The sequence below is a fragment of the Peromyscus eremicus genome, chromosome 3, assembly GCF_949786415.1.
Source record: "Peromyscus eremicus chromosome 3, PerEre_H2_v1, whole genome shotgun sequence".
NCBI lineage: Eukaryota > Metazoa > Chordata > Mammalia > Rodentia > Cricetidae > Peromyscus > Peromyscus eremicus.
The window spans coordinates 30,220,445-30,234,886 of record NC_081418.1 but is presented as its reverse complement, the minus strand read 5'-3'; the positions used below and the strand labels follow the sequence as shown (position 1 = coordinate 30,234,886).

At 42.5% G+C, this 14,442-nt stretch overlaps 1 protein-coding gene and 1 pseudogene across 2 annotated transcripts in view; one reads left to right on the top strand and one right to left on the bottom strand.

The window, feature by feature from the left end:
• The window catches only part of St7 (suppression of tumorigenicity 7), a 238,527-nt gene that overhangs the window by 214,465 nt on the left and 9,620 nt on the right, over positions 1-14,442 (bottom strand). The window lies entirely within an intron of this gene.
• LOC131905553 (metal-response element-binding transcription factor 2-like) lies at positions 9,436-12,093 on the top strand (annotated as a pseudogene).

Sequence of the window (14,442 nt, the reverse complement as noted above, 5' to 3'; positions counted from 1 at the left end):
CCTCTCACATAGGAAACTCTCTACAGCAAAGAAAGAAATTTAAGTCTCATCAAGCCTAAACAAAAGTCCAGTGTGAGTGAGGGAAGGAACAAAGTAAGTCAGTTAAAGGAAGTGGCTTCTCCTTTATCTGGCAAGAAACAAGTCCCAGCTTTACCGGCCTTGCTTTGTCTATGAAGATGTCTGCCAAAGGTCTGTAATTCTGTCTGTCTTACCAATAGTAATGAGGCTGCCAGAAGGTGTCACACAATAACTCTGCTAAGCTACTGGCCAAAACCAACCAGCCAAACATGCAAAACAAAAACCCTTCCTCTGTGTAAGTGGACAAAACACACTGGCACTGGATAATGAGGCGAATCACCAAGAACTAACATATCTAAGAACTCACGGGACTGGCCACCCTGAAGTGGGGACCCCAAGAGCCAGACTCCCCTGCAGCTAAAGGGGTCAGTCTGCTATGTTATAGATTAAAATCCCGTCTTTAGGACCCAGGCCTGTTCGTCTTACTTAGCAGTGAGTTGGGTTGTGTGCATGGGAATTCACCAAAATCACCCTGGAGAGCTTTAGAAATGGCCTTGTAAATCCAAACTATCCAACAGGAAGGACCCTAGCAGTGTGGCTAGAGAACCAGGGTAAGGTTTTCTGTATGTCCACCTTCCTGTTCGGTTTTTTCCTCCTGCCACTTCTGGTAAGAACATGTCCTGCTAACAGGACAGGCACGCAGCAGACATGGGTCCATCCTCTCTTCGGTCTTCAGACCGAAATCCTGAGCCCAAAGTCAGGAACCTAGCCCAAGCTCAAGCGAGTTACAGATTAACAAGGAAAGAGACATACTTACTGACGTACTTCACTGAATTTAAATTTTATTTTATTTATGCGGAGGTCAAAGGACAACTTTGAGGTTCTCTCCTTCTACCATAAGTTTTGGGGATCAGACTCCACACTACGCTTGCTCAGCGAGTGCTGGTACCTGATGAACCAGCCAGCTCATCCCAGTCCTTACTTCATTGTGGGGCTTTTACCCACCAACCCCACAGCTCCCCAGAGTTTTCTTGAGTGCAAGCAGCAGGAAATATTAGATAGAAGGATTTAGATTGTGGAGATGAACAGATAGAAATTAAAGGATAGCCCCGACTGTCTCTGCCTCAGGGTATTTATAGAGACACCAAGGGGTAGAGCAAAAGACCTCCTCCCCCAGCACAGCCAAGTGCAGACCATCTCAGACACCTGCACTCAGGCCCGTGGTCCAATCATCCTCTATGCGGACCTGCTGGGTAAAGCCACGAGGAACCTGAAAATGGGCTCCCACACTTCACGAACAATCATTTTAAAGGTACTCCAACCTATAAAAAAATTAATATGAAAAAAACCCACTATTAGCAAACATGAACTTTTTAAAAAAAAAATCTACATGGTATCATAACTACAATATAAAAGGGAAACAAGTGAAACAAAATTCGTAATCAGGGAAGGACAAAAATGTGGTAAGCAAAGTTCTTAAAGTAGAGAATTGAAGGGAGCAAAGTCACCACGTGAGCGCTCAACTTGTCCTTGCAGGGTTAAGAACGTCTTACATTCTGTAACTAAGCAACCTCACAAGCCTCAACTTAGTCCTCGCCCTGTCCAAAATAATGGTAATTGTATTAAAATGCAAATACCTTGTGATTTTGGTAAGGGCTTAAGGAAGTAACCAGACATTGGCATCTGCACCCAGCATCACCATGAACTCAAACCCTATAAATGCAGGCTGAGACAAGTGTGTTAAGCTGGTGACTCAGATACCAGGTATTGCTGTTGGATTTGCGAGTCTCTCAAATGGTAAACAATTGTCAGTAAGTTCTGAGCAAAGTCAAGTCTCCATCTAATTTGTGTGGGAGTTTGTGACCCGGGGAAGCAGCAACGTATATGGTGGCGCTTGGCCTGGGACTTGTGGGTCTGGAGACGACAGCGTTCACAGCAGCGTTTATTGTCCTTAGAGGAAAGACAGAAGAAAGCTCGCTTCCTTTCGCCTCTTCCTTTCTCTGCTTTCCACAATGTATGGACACAAGAAGATGGTTATCCGCAAATCAGACCTTACCAGACACCAGGTCTGCCAGCACCTTGACCTAGGACTTACGGACTCCAGAAAGGGAGTGATGACTGTCACTTAAGCCACCTTGTCTATGTCTACTTGTTAGAACTACTGAACTCACCAGGCATACAGCTTTTGTATATACCAAATAGCCTGATGGTCAGGATTTGATCCACAACTCAGAGTGTCTCTAATTTCTGTTTCCAGTTTTGACTTAGAGCTGACCAGACAGACTGTATTGGTAGCACTATGCATGTACACCTCTCTTTGGCCCACAATAAAGCTTCCAATCCGAGCAAAACTGAAGCTTCCTCTGCTTTCCCCGCTATGAGACACTCTTGTTCTTGTGCCTGCCTTTGAATCTCTGCCAAGCACAGATGATGGGTGCTGCCTCCCTTGTTAGGAAGCTCGGAATGGGAAAAACAGCCTTTACTTGTTCTTGCTTGAGTGTTCCTCGCTTACTTCCACGAAGGGAAACAAAACTCTTTATTCTCTCAGCATTGTCTGCACAGAGTGAGTGCTCTCCACAGAGAACATCACGGGAGAAGGAAAGGGGTGGCATTACAGAGGAGAAATGGGAAGAACAGCAGTGCCGAAGGGAAAGGAAGCTGTGAGGAATGACACATTACCGCTGTGGTCTCCTCCCCAAACTCAATAAGCCTAGAAAATTAAATAAACAAAACTCAACGAAGGGAGAGCAAAACACGTCTTGAGCAACACTCCTCAAAAATGTCAAGACATGCCGGGCGGTAGTGGCACATGCCTTTAATCCCAGCACTCGGGAGGCAGAGCCAGGCGGATCTCTGTGAGTTCGAGGCCAGCCTGGACTACCAAGTGAGTCCCAGGAAAGGCGCAAAGCTACACAGAGAAACCCTGTCTCGAAAAACCAAAAAAAAAAAAAAAAATGTCAAGACATGCCGGGCGGTAGTGGCACATGCCTTTAATCCCAGCACTCGGGAGGCAGAGCCAGGTGGATCTCTGTGAGTTCAAGGCCAGCCTGGGCTACAGAGTGAGTTCCAGGAAAGGTGCCAAAGCTACACAGAGAAACCCTGTCTCGAAAAACCAAAAAAAAAAAAAAAGTCAAGACCTTCAAAATCAAGGACAGTCTAGGGAGACTTGACTATTATGCTAAATGGCATGTAGTATCCAGGAAAAACAAAACGATGTCACAACAAAACTGAGAAAATCTAAATAAAATATGAACTTCAGTCAATAATAATTTCAATTTGTTCATAAACAAATATCCACAAGCTTTTGTTACCTTCAAGTCATGTACAATGTTACAACAGGGTAAACCGGGTGTGGAGCATGCAGAGACTCTTTATACTATCTCCACCATTCTTCTGTAAGTCCTGAAATGTTCTAAAATACGGTTTAACTCCAAAAAAAGGAAAAAAGTAATATGAACAGCTGTCACAAAATGTCAGTATACTTTTTAGAGGTTGTGAGCCACACTGTTGTTATTATTATTAAATCATACACAACTTTCTATCCTTTTTTGTATGAGTAAAACCCATTAGAGTTTAAATAATTTTACTGAGTGGAATGAACACACACATGAGCCCACCAGATTGTGCCTTTTCGCCCTCATCTACTATTCTGTGAGCTGCACTTGGCTTCCTACTACCACATTTACTAAGTAGCATGGGAATTCCTAGAGGAAGGCCCAACTGAACAACTCTACCATCAACTGAAAGTTTTCTCTTCTTTCTTTGGCATCTGTGGTGGTTTGAATAAGAACACTCCCTATAGACTCATATATTTAAATGCTTAGTCATCAGCAAGTGGCACTATTTGAAAAGGATTAGCAGGTGTGGCCTTGTTGGAAGAAAGTGTGTCACTGGCGGTTGGCTTTGAGGTCTCAGAAGCCCAAGGCCAGGCTCACTCTCACACACTCTCTCTCTCTGGCAGTGGATCAGGCAGGACGTAGCTCTCTGCTGCTTCCCCAGTCCCATAAGTAAAGCCTTGTTCACCATCATGAAGATAACAGACTAAACCTCTGAAACTAAGCAAGCCCCTAATTAAATGCTTCCATTTATAAGAGTTGCCTTGGTCATGGTGTCTCTTCACAGCAACAGAACAGTGACTAAGACACCTTTTTTTTTTTTTAACTCCTCCATGCTCTACACAATATATGTTTGGTTAGAGTTGATTTGGTGTCTGCTTCTCTTTTCCTCTACACTAATACCTCAAGGCAGCAAGGGCAGATAGGACATCTGGATCATCACTCAAGTCATACCAAGCACTGGATTCCAGGAGTATGACTCAATGAGTTGACTGATTGACAGTTAGAGGCTAGGCTGTTCCATAACAAATGCCTTTTTATTATTAACAAGTCAATAAAACAAGATCTGGAAAGAGATTAATAAAATGGGTCTGAAACTCTCCATGAGGTTTATGAGGTTACAGGAAATGTACGAAAGTAAGCAACAGGGTACAAAGAATTAAGCAGTAGAATTAGGAAACGTAATAAAGTTTGTTCATTTTGACTAGAAACAGAGCTCCTAACGTTTTTCTTATATTTCTCCTCAAAACTGAAGAAAAAGAGAAAACATACAAAGGACATATACACAACTATGAAAAGGTGAGAGGTGCTATCAAAGGGAAATCCACCAGTATGTGTACAGACACCAGAAATTACAGAACCAGCTCAAGCTGAAACTAAACTATTGGTCACTTAGGATGTGCTGGCAATAATTATGCTTTGCTCATTTTTTCTCATGTAATCTTTATCATAACCTTCTTTTGTTTGTTTGTTTTTGTTTTTCAAGACAACGTTTCTCTATGTAGCCATAGCTGTCCCAGAACTCACTTTGTAGGCTAGGCTGGCCTTGAACTCCGAGATTTGCCTGTCTCTGCCTCCCAGGTGCTAGGATTAAAGGCTTTATCACAGTCTAATGAGATACTTACTATTATTATGGTCAGTTTTATGGTAACTACTATTAAGATCTTAGAACTGGTAAACTACTTGAACTCACGTTGATTTTATGTTAACATGTAGCTAAGACACCGTCAACTTTATCACAGATCAGCAGTTTGAAAGTGGAAATATGGATATAATTGGTGGAAAGACCCAATGGGACTTGGCCAGCTAGAAGGGCAACCTGTCCACAGGACAGAGACTGCCTGACTAACGCCAGTCTTTAACAACAGATCCAAATGACTCAGGACGATGGGATGGCTGTCCTAATAAGGACCATGAGCGCGAGGCAGCAGTAGTACAGCTTCTGACTTAGAAAACATTTAGAAGCTATCACTGAGGGCTAGCAAGTACTATGATGTCCTGAACCCCTCTAAAATGGATTCAGAGTAGCCATTACTTATTCTTGCCAATATGTACATAGCCTTACTCCACTAAGCAAGGAAAAATGGAGAACCCAAAGTTTGTTTGAGTTGCTTTGTAATTAATGCCAAATAATAAGATAATAATAATAATAGAAACCCACAAACAGCAGAGAATTTCCTTTCATATTTGGATCCCATTTCACCAAAGTACTTATTATTTCTAAATATAATCATTTCTAAAGGTTAAAAACTTCTAACTGTAAAAGTTTCTCAGAGTAACACATTTTCTACATTAAAACCAGCATACGATACATCTTTTATTGGCAGGTGTTCTACTGCCCTGTTTTGCAAACTTTAGTTCCTCCTGCCTAGAACAAGCAATTACAGGCTGGCCATGCTATCCTGCACTAGTTTGTTGTTTTCCACTTCCTCTAAAAAAAGAATGGAAGCACGTGCTGAGATGAGGAGGGAGGAGGGAGCAGTTTTCACGGAAGTACAAGGGGATAAGAATGGCATCTCACTGACAGCTGGGCTTTCCACTAAGGGGGTATCTGAACTCAGCCCAAGCTGTTAAAATCCTCAATAAATACTCATTTCAAAGGAGTGGCACTACCTGCCTGCATTTACTATCATTGCCTGGCTAACCGGTGCTAAAAAGTTTTTATAAGGCCAAGTATCAAAAATACTCATACACGAAAACCATGTTTTAAATAAAATATAATATATATTATAGGTACAAAAAATAGCAGAAACAAAGAAATGTAATTTACTAAAGAGATGATAGCTATACATTTTTGTGCATTTTTTAGATATAAACAGAAAAAACTATAGAAATACTTTGTTTACTTCATTTTAAAAATCATTTTTGTTTTATTAATGAACTTACTTTGAGACTCTCATACATGAGTACTGTACTTACATCACTTTCACCCCTCTCCCTCCCCCTCTAACTCTTTCCATGGCCCCCATTCCTTATAAAATGACTGACCTTTTCTTTAATTGTGATACACATACACACATACACACACACACACACACACACACACACACACACACATACACACACACACACACACACACCACACTGGGCTCATCAACCTATTTGGACTCACGCTGTTGCTTGTATGTACATGTGTTTTGGCTGACCACTTGGAACTGGATAATCTACCAAGGAAACTGTCCCTCGAGAAAACTAGTTCTGGCTCCCTCACCACCCATGGATCGCCTGTTGCTCCTCATCGAAGGCTGGGGCCTTGTAAAACGTCCTCCATCCATGTTACTATGTCAGCTGGTGTTGTCATTAGGCAGCTCCTGTGGAGGCACCCATATTGCTGAGATTTTGAAGGTGGAGCATCGCTGTAATGTTTAGAAGGCACTATCTTGCAGCGGGCATCCTGATCCTCTGGTTCTTACAACCCCTCTGCCCCCGCTTCTGGAGCATTCCCTGAGCCTCAGGTATAGGGAGTTGTGTTATAGATGTAGCAACGGAGGATGGGGTCCCTACAGTCTGTTGTTCTCTGCATTTTGACCAGGTGTATGTTTTGGGGATGGCTGTTATCTGCTGAAAAAAACAAAAACAAACAAACAAAACTTCCTTGTGAGGGGTGAGAGCCACACTTACATGTGGGTCTAAGGATAAATGTTTAGGATAGACGGATTTAGGAATATGGAGGTAGTAGGCTCTCCTCTAGGGTCTATGATCTCTCCAGCCATGGGTAGTTGGCTAGATTTCCAGCACTAGACACGAATTCCCATCTACTGAGCAGGTCTTTAGTTCAGTCGACAACTGTTGGTTACCCCCAAGATGTGAGTATGACTGTGGCACCACTGGAAATTTCTGGCTGGCTTGGTCACCGCTGCAGTACAGGCTTTCTAGCTGGGTAGGACTATTGGTTGTTTTTCTCCCTTGGCAGCTGGCATGTGAGAGAGAATCCTCGAGGAAGAGGCTTCCAGGTCAGCTCCAGCTAGGTTCCTCCAAGTCGTGTGTCCAAAGTGTGTGATGTCTCCGGCAACAGGGTCTTACCTTCAAGTTCTAGGAAGCACTCAAGGGCAATGGCGGTGGCCTACATTGTTCTGAGAGTCTCCTGGACAACAAGTAAAGGGAGGTTTCTCTTGCCAGGCACTGGTAATTTTTTTTTTTTTTACGTAGTCCACGGATCCCGGGGGAGCACTGTCACCTCACGTTGTATAACTCCATTTAAACTGTATTATATGTGTGTATACATATATATTCTTTACATTAAGCTTACAAAGTAATGTGTTTCCATATGTCTTTTTAAAATATCCTCATTATTTCTCTCTCCTTACTCCCTCTCCCAGTGGACTACCTCCCCTCCCCCCCCTGCCAGTTAAATCACTCCTCTCCCCCATGTTTGTCCTCTCCCCCTCCACAGAACCTTTGTCCTACATCCCTAGAGCCCTCCCCCCACCCCCATGGTTCCTCCTCACTTCCCTGGCTTCTGCAGTCACTCCAGGTTATATAATAACAGCTGAAGACTCACAGCTGGGATCCACGAGCAAGGGAGAGCATGTGGCATTCTTGTCCTGGGTCTGGGATATCTCATGCAATATAATATTTTCTAGTTCCATCCATTTACCTGCGATTTCATGAGTTCATTTTTCTTTGAAGCTAGCTAGAATTCCATTGTGTGTATGTACCAAATTTTCATTACCCATACTATGCTGCTTCCATTTCCTAGCTATTGTGAAGAGAACAGCAACGAACATGGCCAAGCAACTACCTCTTTAATAAGATATACTTTGTTCTCTTATTCCAAAGACAAATTGAATAGAAATTAGAAAAGCTTAAGCAAGGAAAAAACTGTAAGTATTTTACCAGAGTCCATTGCTAATTACAATACTACTTCAGAATGATACTCCAACTACTTCAAAACAGAGCAACCCCCTCAAAAAAAGAAAAGTCTCTAACTCTAGACAACATATAAATCCAGATCCAAATTGCTTGTGTATAAAAGCCGCTTCTTTATTAAAAAAATGTTATGACTCGGGGCATTCTTTCTGTCTGTGCTATCTTACATTGTTCAGCTTTTTAAAAATAAAACAAATAAGCCTTGTTCACTGTGCTGTCTAGTTTTATGTCAACTTGACACACACTTCAGGTCTTTTAGAAGAAGGAACTTCAGTTGAGAAAATGCTCCCACCAGATTAGCCTGTGGGCAAGCCTATGGTGAATTTTCTTGATTGGTGCCTGATATGAGAGGACCAAGCCCACTGTGGGTGGTGCCAAGCCCACTGTGGGTGGTGCCAATCCGGATGGGTGGTACCAGGTACTAAAAGAAAGCAGCCCGGGCAAGACATGAGGGCCAAGCCAGCAGGCAGCACTCCTCTGTGGCCTCTGCATCTGTTCCTGCTTCCAGGTTTCTGCCTTGAGTTCCTACCCTGGCTCAAAATAAACACTTTCTTCCCCAAGTTGCTTTTAGCCACAGTGTTTTATCCCAGAAATGGAAACAATGGCAAAGACACTCACTAATGAGTTCCTTGGAAATTCTTTAACTCACCACAAGTTTACTCAACACTTGTGAAAAATCTAACACACAAGGAATCTTTTACTAATTTGGATATGAACTTGGGAATCACGGTTAGGGTTCTTCACTGAGCATTCATATGACGAGCATACTTTCAGTGTTCTAACCTTAGAGGAAAATAAGTGTTCTCTCAGACACCTGTTGCCTTATTTTGCTAAGGTCTATAATAACTGTCTTAAGCTGTGAGTCTTCTGGCCATAGCTGCAGCTGATAAAATGCTGAAAGAGCATACTGGGCCTGTCACTTTCTTATTTTAACCCATAAGGCAGTGCAGGAACCACTAAGAGGGACAGTGGAGATATATTTAAATGATGGATAAGAGTTATGCATGAGGAACTGCCCTGCTCCATAGCAGCAGCAAAAAAAAGTTTCATTCTTTTCTCTCCTGAAAAACTCAAAATCCTTTATAGATGTCTTTACAGTGGCAATAAGAATATGGGGGACAGTATCTGAGGTTCACAAAAGCCAGATATTTAGTAGTGTGGATCCAAACAATCAATAACCCATTAACCTGATTTCTCCCAGGTTAGAGAAAATATGCAGGTAAGTGTTCCCTTTGTATATTTTAACCGATTATTTTAGTGTGCAGGCCAAGCCTATGGGATACAGGCTTCTGGGAAATCCAGATAGTATACTGTACTGGATCTAAATAGTACTTTATAGTCTAAAAACCACATTCTCAAACTGAAGTAGTGGCACATGCTAGAACCCAAGCACTCGGGAGGCAGAGACAAGAGGAACAAGAGTTCAAGGTGAGCCTGGGCTACATTCAAGACTCCGTCTCAAAAACAAAACACCAAGGAAGGCACTTTCTCGTTCATTTTGGCATCCCATGTGAGCTTTACTCTAGTGAAAGGACCAATTCTACCCTCATGCTGAAAGGCAACTATCACAGTCCCACAGGTATTTCTTCTATAGGCTATCTTGATGTATACACACCCTATAACTTGTGGTCTTTGTCCAGTTGTACATTGTGACTCCCATTCCAACTCCTGATCTAGACCGTCACTGAGCCGGTCTGCTCCATCTCCTCAGGCAGGTTTACTGCATACCATCCAGGCTCCTTCTCCCACTTAGTGATTCCTATTGAGTTTCTCCAATGGTTTCTCCTCTGACATCATGTGTTCACTACACAAAGAAATGCTTTTTTCCTCCCTTATCTCTGAACTTTTGACCAGTCACCTCCAGGAGAATTCTCTAAGTTTTAGTTGTGACACAAATCATAAGCCCAGTGTTGAGTAATGAGTATTAGGAGAAAAGAAGAAAAACATTGGGTGGTGAGGTGAAACAAGGAAAGATCCAGAGTGCCATCAGTCTTGGAAAGTCTTAAAGATGCCTAATCTAAGTCACCCATCTTTCTGTGTGTCATCACTGGACAATGACCATACAATGAAAAAAGAAAGATTAAAAAGTTACAATTTTTGAACTCAAGCTCTTCCAAATACACTAAGGATATGTTGTCTTCCAAAAGTACTACAAAAATCTACGCCAAGGGGAAGAAGCACCGAATGCCATTGCTTCTATTTTCCTGTATGACGTAGTCAACACCACGAAAGTGACCAAATGAAAGACTCCACAAAAGCAGAGTGGACACACAGCCAAAAAAGCTTGCGTGTGCATTTGAAGATGATGAAGGTGATCAGATGATTTGTTTTATCCAGGAACTACCAAAAAGATAAACACATTGACACGGGTTCACTTCAGCACACTTGCAAATGGTGCTAAATTCTGGGTTCTTCTGGACATTCAAACAGGAACTGCTGGAAGTGGGGATATGGCCTGAACAATAGTCATAAAGAGCATTCAGAAGCTTCCAGGGAAATGGTTAGATGTTAGAAGGGTAGCCAAGGCATCAACAGTTCTGTCCTACACCTCATCTTGGGGCTGTTATTCAGATGAACAGAAAAGCTCTGCCCACAGTATGTTTTTGCAAAACATAGGGCTAAGGCACATTAACGAGGATGGGATCTGAGAGCACCGCACGTCAGGAAGCAGGCGTTATGGCACAATAGACCTCGAACGGGATGCAGGTCATAAGCCAGCGTCCAGCAGTGCCGCTGCTACCGTGGGGCCTTGGACATGAGTACTCAAAGATGCTACAGTACCACAAATGTAAGCAGTGGTTTCATGAGGCCTCTGGGCAATGCCTTCGAAAGCCAGTGTGTGAGACAGGTTTTATACATTCCTTTGCTCTGTCTGCAGTTCTGGATTAGAATACTTCAAATTTCTACCATCACAGTGGCTCAATAAGTACATACATGCCTTTACAACCTAAATATTACTTACAAGAAATGCTTTGAATCTAAACTTGAACTTAGGGAGTATATTAAGGAAAACTGACATATCCTGCAGTTTGGAGAGGTGGCACACATGCCCAAATCTTAAAACCATGAGCACGTTCTGAAGTATTAAGTGATTATAAGACCGTGCTTATGTCTGGGAAGGAAAGAATGAAAAGGGAGCATTTGGGGGCTGCAAACTGATGTTCCTCCTGTGCCACCAAATGTCTCTTTCAAAGTAGAGAACGAACCTGAGGGAAAATACCATGAACTGAAAGTCAGAAACAGAACTGCATCCGAACGTGTATCTGACTGCAGGAAAGTAAGCCATGGGATGGGAAGGGCAGAAGTCTGAAGGTCTCCATTCTGAGTCACCTGTGGCTAAGTCTTCAGTTCTGGAGACATGGGGCCACCTTTATCTTGTTCTGTAGGAAGAACTGAGAGAACTACATTCATCTAGTACCTTGGACGTGGGTTTCCTGGGGACCTCCAGTGCAAAAGAAACTATCTCAGCCAGCACTTCTGAGCATTACCCATCGTCTGACGCTAGAAGAAGTGGCACAGGAAGACCTTGGCCCACCACAGTGCCACATTTGCAAAGACGAAGAGGTCACCTCCAAGATGGGCACTGCAGCCCAGAGCTCAGATGTTGTAAAAGATGACTGATGAAGGCAAGCAAGATTATCAGTTCAGAACTCAATCTGACCTCCGGAATCACAAGCTAGAACAGCTAGACAACTCAATCTCCTCAAAACTCACTACTACTTCTCTTGATGCTAAAGACAGAACAGCACACCGAGCACAAAATCTGGAGTTTTGGCTCATCAGTTGGCACATTCTGGGAAGTGTAGGACCTCAAGGAATGGGGAGAAGCTACTGCATCCTGACCGCCAGACTGAACAGTTCAAAGCTCTAAAAAAAGGCTTTTATGATCTTTCTATTTAAAAAAAAACATCCCCAAAGGAGGTGATACTAGCTTAGCATGCAATACTTGTCAATGCTATAGATATTGTTGTAAAAGAGTATCTTTTCAAAATGAAAACAGAAGAAACTTTCACCACGTTCTCATCCTCACCCATTAACTAAGCTGCTTTTCCATTAAAATGCACTTTTAAATGTGTTCACTTGCCTCACTAGGACAGTACTCATTTTATTTTGAACAATCTTTATTCTACACTTCTACACATACAGAGAGAAGACCAGCTGCGTTAAGGGATATAAACACATTTCTACAAACCAATCCTGGAAGTGTCAGAGTAATAAAAGCAGGCAATGTCTGACTCCTCTAAGAACTCGATGAAGGCTAATGGCTTCCTGTCCATGATGACAATGAACTAAACTTCTGAACTGTAAGCCAGCCCCAATTAAATATTTTCCTTGATAAGAATTGCCATGGTCATGGTATCTCTTCACAACAATATATAAATAATACAGAGAAACTAAGGCATGAATAATATAAAGAAACTGTGCTATACCTTGAAAAGAATCTTATAATTACTTCTATGTGGAAAGCTACACGTGATACCAGAGAATTTTTTTTAATTACAGCTGCTCATCAAGGTGCTTTTCTTTTAGTGTTTTAAATTCCACATGATTTCACGGTTCTCTGAATCTGTCCTGCACTTTCATGTTGATGTTTTCTGTTTGGAAGGTCCACTCCTCTGCATTCCCAACTCAGACCCAGAATTCTCTTCACTCTCAGAGGCTCAGCTCAGGGAAAATTCCTAGTAACTTGCTCTGCTCCACTTCACATTATGGGAAAGGGCACTTATGTTATAAACGCCTTATGTAGTCTGACATTTACACACTTGTACATCTTTCTCATCATATTACCTGTGTCACAGTGTCCTATGCAAAGGCAGCAATGGGGAAACTAATTGTATACACATAATTATACATGTAACATAATTGCATATGTAAATCAACACATGGTATATATGTAAACCAACACATAGTATGTAAAGCATATTTACCACAATCTAATGAGGTTAAAGAATTAAAGTTGTCACATGCAATCAAGATATTGAGGAGACTGCCAGAACAGGTAGATTGCCTGCAGACCTTCTCTGTTCTTTCTGTTCCCCTAGACCCAATCCCTCAGGCTCCTCCCCAGCACTACAACAGAACACCACCTGCAGCCTCCCTCCCCCACTGCTCATATCTCCTGTGGACCCCACAGACCATCCCTTCTGGCCTCCTTAACCTGACTTGTTGCTGTACCCCAGCCCCCAACTCAGGCAGACTCCAATGGCTCAACTGCAAGCCATGGCTGCCAGAAACCAGGTGGGCTGCCCAAAGACCTTCTCCGCTCTCTCTGTCCCCCTAGACCCAATCCCTCAGTCTCCTCCCTGGTTCTGCAACAGATCACCAGCTGAGGCCTTCCTCCCCCCTGCTCAGGTCTCCACCAATCATTCCCTCCTGACCTCTTTCCACCAAGTTGTCCCTGCATCCCAGCCTCCAACACCACCAGGCATTCCCTGAGAACACACCAGTCAAGCAGGTCAGTAAAGGAGGCAACACACAGCCATCATACTCTGAAAACTCAGAGAGGAAACAAAAACCAAGGAACAAAACACCAACCCAACAAAGACAAACCCAGAAATCAGCACCTAGACCTATAATCACCCCAAACCCAGATGCCTAGACACCAGCATAAAAACATAATCAATAACACCACCAGAAGCCACCTATCCCTATGACAGCAAGACCTGAACATTCCAACACAGCAGAAGCATAAGAAAACTTCATTTAAAAATAACTATATGGAGATGATAGAGGTCCTTAAAGAGGAAATGAATAAATCCCTTAAAGAAATCCAGGAAAACATAATTAAAGGAAATGAACAAATCTCTTCAAGAAAGCCAAGAAACAAACAAACAAAAACAGTTGAAGAAAATGAATAAAACTGTTCAAGACTTGAAAATAGAAATAGAAGCAATAAATAAAATATAAAGTGAGGAATTCTAGAAGTCGAAAATTTAGAAATTTGAGCAGGAACTATAAAGGCAAGTTTCACCAATAAAATACAAGAGATGCAAGAGAGAATACTCAGGCATTGAAGATAGTATAGAAGAAATCAGTTAAATCTAAAAAATTCCTGACACAAAACATCCAGGAAAGCCGGGCGGTGGTGGCACATGCCTTAAATCCCAGCACTTGGGAGACAGAGGCAGGTGGATCTCTGTGAGTTCATGGCCTCCTGGGCTACAGAGTGAATTCCAGGAAAGGCTTCAAAGCTATACAGAATAACCCTGTCTCAAAAAAA